The 4,878-nt window shown below is 33.1% G+C and overlaps 1 protein-coding gene across 3 annotated transcripts in view; it reads right to left on the reverse strand.

The window, feature by feature from the left end:
* Positions 1-2,311: 2,311 nt before the first annotated feature.
* GRIA2 (glutamate ionotropic receptor AMPA type subunit 2) overlaps positions 2,312-4,878 on the reverse strand; it is a 98,564-nt gene continuing 95,997 nt past the window's right edge. For all 3 annotated transcript variants that reach the window (XM_050896626.1, XM_050896631.1, XM_050896630.1), the window contains one exon: positions 2,312-4,878. This exon is cut by the window's right edge and continues 301 nt beyond it. The gene's annotated coding sequence lies outside the window, so the exon portion shown is untranslated.

Genomic DNA, 4,878 nt, shown 5'->3' on the forward strand with positions numbered 1-4,878 from the left:
ATTTTAAATCACAGTCTTCAGTTGGAAGACCAGTAGGAGTAAATGCTTAACACAGGTAAATCAGTCTTGAAAAGTCAGCATTTGTTACAAATAATGACAAATTAAATGCGAACTTTTTCTCTATGCCTACAGCATGTAGTAATGGTCCTTTCCTGTTGAGTGAGAGTTGTAAGTGTATTGTGAGGAAGAACTTCGGGGAAAATGCTACTAAGTCATTCACTGGACAACTTTGTGGAATTAAGTGCTTTTCTTTTAGGTATAAAGAATTTTCTTATCACTGAGGTAAGTAAAGCACTGAGCTGCCTACAGAGGTAGCCAAATTTTCATTAGCAGTAAGAGTTGTACAAAGGAAACTGATAGAAGAACAGTGCAGTGCACAATGCCACTTGAATTCAGGGTTTAGCTTAGATGACCTGAGATATCTTTCCCACCTTTATAATCACTACTTCTTTAATACAGAGACATATGCAATGAGCTATAATAAACATTTTTAATGACTGTCAAATCAATTTTTTAAAAATTATAATAAGCATTATATACAGTAATTATATTTCCTATCTGCCTACCAAGCTAAAAAGTATGTATTACAACTAACTGCTTGTGGCAGGGCAAGAGGGAAAGAAAGAAAGCGCATCATGTAATATGCCCTAACGATAAGATTAGAGACTGTGGGAAGGCCTCATGACACGTAAAAGCTGCAGGTGAGTTAGATCTGTAATTCTCAGAATTTTTGTATTGTATCTTACTATGTTGTATTTTTTTGCCACTTCTTTACAACAATCATATTTTAAAGATTTCTTTTTTTTCACAGAATGTCAATTCAATAGATTTTATGTTAAAGCACTAAATGACTAAGTGAAGTTGTTATCATCAAAGTGATAGTCACTACTTTAAGGAAATCTCTAAAAAAAAGATGCATTACAAATATTACAGCTACCTCAGGATACAAGGACTTGACACCTACTAAATGCAAGTAGGAATTAATTGAGACTCTTTGTTATGAAGCTTTTATCACTTCAAGTTCCCATAGGTCCCCAGGTATTAGATGTAGACATGCTTATCAAACTTCTTCGTTGGGGAAAGAGGAAAGATAGCATTCAAGACAGAAAAAAAGAACAATTTTAGGGCAATTTTACCATTGATCTATTTGAAGCAGCCCCAAAGTTTAGAGTATTAGGAGCAGTATGAGCAGAAATTTCAGGAAGACCAATAGTAGGCATAGATTGAATGAAATTTGTCACATAGGTGCCATTACTGTATACAATACCCTAACTCTATTATGTCTTACACAGGTATATAGTACTCTCTATTATCTACAAAAACTGATGCTAGGGAAAATGTTCCAAGTCAAGTTCACAGCTAAGTCATCTGCTGAATTTTATTCTAAGTGCTTGATATAATATGAATTCCTAAGATAATTTGGATCTGATAGATCTCTCACAGCAGATTTTTGTGATCCCATGACAGCTTAAATGAAAAGATTTAATAAACAATAAACTTTGGTACTGTGAAACAGGTCTGAGTAGCCTCTAGGGATATCATGCAGAACAGCTGCTGCTGATTCTATTTTGCTGGTGACCACTGTATTCATATAATGAACTGTACTAAATGATAGCTGAAATCATGTATTTGTACTTTAAAACACAACTATTTGTGCACAGTACTTCATGTAAAGATATTGTCAACATCTATCAGCCAAAGAGGAGGCTGATACCCCAGAAACACACTCTGTTAAAATGTGTAATACACTTAAATAAAAATGTTGAACCTTTCACATTGCAAACCTCTTCAGACTCAATTTGTCTGCTATTACAGCAAACTCTTTGTTGTACTAGATCTCTAGTAGCAACACTACTAATATATCCCTAAAATACTTGCCATTTCTCAGGTTCTCTCTCTGCTTTGGACACATCAACAATCTGTTGAAATAAAGAAATACTGATTCAAGCTGACAATTTTTAAGTAGAGTTACTGAATAGATACTTAACCTACTAGCATTATCATCCTATCACACTGCCATTATAACCATGATCAAGAAGGTTACATTCCAGAAATACAATTATACTGTTGGCAAGAAAGTTACATTACTTCGTTTAGCAATAACGCAAACTACAGTAAGTCTACCCTTGAGTGACAAGATGATTGGGGGGAAGATTTATATTCTCCTTGCAAAACTCTTCAAGGAAATTTCATGTCTGTGGGGACAAACAGGTTTGCTCTATGTAAAATCTTAGGAAAATACATTTATAATAAACAAGAAACCAGATTTCAATAATACTAAACAGACATTAAAGGTCTTTTGACTTTTTTAAGAAGATTTTTTTATGTATGATTGAAGTTTATACAACACTCCAGAAAAGCCATCATGTGTTAGATTGAAAAATAAAATCAGAAGCATTTTCTGTCATATAGGTATACATGAAAAAACGGGAACGTTAATGTCTTAGAAAGTGTATGTCCAGCTTTGTACCGTTACTCATTTAACAAAGCAGAAAATAAGTTACTGTACTGTAAACAAAAAGCTACAGTAAAAGGACATTTTAAAATTTACACGAGTTTGAGTTCATAAACATTTTGGTTGCTCCATAACAGTTTTCATATAAAATGAATAAAAAACCCTTGGACAGCTTTCATCACTCTTGACTACTTTTCACTTAAATGCACACAGACGTACTTTATATAGCAATATACTGATGTACTGTAACATGGATATTGAACTATGATTACTGCTTTTTAACTGAGATGTGTATTATCCAATCAATATTATCTGTAATTGAAATACTCATACATTATGTATTCCCATCATGTTGTTAAGTATAAAAACATGAAAATATAACTTTACATTATTTCAGTTATATACATCAGTTCAGGCTTGACAAAGATTTTTTTTACACTACGATTTTTAGAGGAATAAGCCCAGAGGTACAATAAATAGCTTTCCACTGTATACAGTAATGCAATTCTACTTGTTCAAAAAGTTTAATTACCATATGAATATTATTTTAGTTTGGTCATTCTAGCATTGAACATTAAAAATCAGAATGCATCCCCCAGCATTCCTGATGAGGAGTAATGCACAGAACACCTATGGGTCACAGATGTGTCAAGAAATGGTTTAGTTTAATTAGGGGGAAGTTACTGGTAAGTTTGACATCGAAAACACTGTATATACCTCTCTTGCTGACCGCACTGGGAGTATACACTGTGTTCACATGCCTGCAGAAACAGGCTCAGAGCTTGTACCACAAGAAGGGATTCCAAGTTTCTGATAAATGCCCTGTCTTTTCCAATGTTCAGTAAACATTTTACTTAAGCCTAAGAAATGGATTCCAACTAAAACTGCAAGTCATATTTCAAATTTTATTTAAGAAGTCCAAAATAAAATAGAGATTTACTGATACTGCATGAGGCAATGTATCCACAATGCAGAAAAATGTAAGCTTTTCACCCAAACGTATGGAATTTTATCTACAGGGAAAGCTAGAGAAACATGATTTTGCTTTGATTTGCATTAGCATTTAAATTAATGTTATTGCACCCCTCCTAGGATTCCTTTTTGCTTTGTAAGTAGAGTTATCATTTTTAAATACACATAATTAAAACGTATGGTAACTTCAGATAGCAAAGAATATTCATAATGATTAAGATTCAGGAAAGTTTTTATATTTTCATCAGTACAGACTTTCATCTAATTTGAGTTATTAGTGATCTTAATTCAAAAAGACATTGCCAAGGTTTTGGTTTTTTTCCATAACAAAGAACTTCACTAGCTACTGCTTAGAATTATCTTTTAACAGTTTGAAAACTGCTTCCTTAAAGGAACAATTTGAGAACTGCATTTGTTTCATACTTTAAAAAAATATTTAACACTTTTTTACTGCTTGCCATTTATCAATTTTTACCAATAGTCTTCTCTCTCTGTACATGTACTTATGAACACAATTGTACAAAAGTAGAGATAGATATGAACCAAATCTTTGGATCACAAGTCCCTGCACGTCAGAGTTAAGAGGAGCTCTAAATCAGCACCTATCTGACTCCTCATGTGCTGGTATCAAGTACCACTCCAAACCAGAACAACCTTGATCTTCAGAGTTCAAAATGCATATCTGAGCATCACAGCTTGGGCTTGTCTGTAGAAAAAACTGTTGAACAGATTCAAGTGAGCTGGGGGTGGCGACACTGCCAAAAACTAAAACGTTGACCCAACCTTGACAGTGTCCTTTTAGATTTCAGACTCTTTATAACCCAACTGTAGCTAGTAGAATTAATGGAACACTTGCAAATAAAACCATAGAAAAAAGTTTATTTCAAATGTCAAGCATTGCCAAGTAATTTTATATTAACACCAAATGTTAAAGAATAGGATATACAGCAAAGTTTTAATAACAATATTAAATTACAAGATTTGAACCTTTTAATTATTATTTCTTCTCTTCTCAACATCACATATTTGGCTTCGAAAAATATGGAACTGATGCCTTAAGCCTTATTTTCATATTCCACTTCCCCGCAGTCTAGATTTCTTTTTTCTTTTTTTTTTCTTGTTTTTTTTTCTTTTGTCATATTCAACCATTATGGAAGCAAATTTATTTAAAAGCCAGTTTTTGTTTGTGAAAATACCTAAAAATATTTTTTTCATTTTAAATGTTTTTTTTTCTTATAAAACATGTCACATCTTGATGCAATTGATGTCAAGTGTGCTTAAGTCAATATGAACCAAGGGACTAACAACGGTGGCTGCAGAAACTGGTGTGTTGCCTGTACAACGACTTCAGTTAGATTACAGTACTTCCATGTTAGCTGTGCATGTCAGTCAAGCTTCATCTTGAACTCGTGTAGAAAATGGTGTTGTGTTTTGAACTAAGCATTCATTAC

This window comes from Gymnogyps californianus, chromosome 4, assembly GCF_018139145.2.
Source record: "Gymnogyps californianus isolate 813 chromosome 4, ASM1813914v2, whole genome shotgun sequence".
NCBI lineage: Eukaryota > Metazoa > Chordata > Aves > Accipitriformes > Cathartidae > Gymnogyps > Gymnogyps californianus.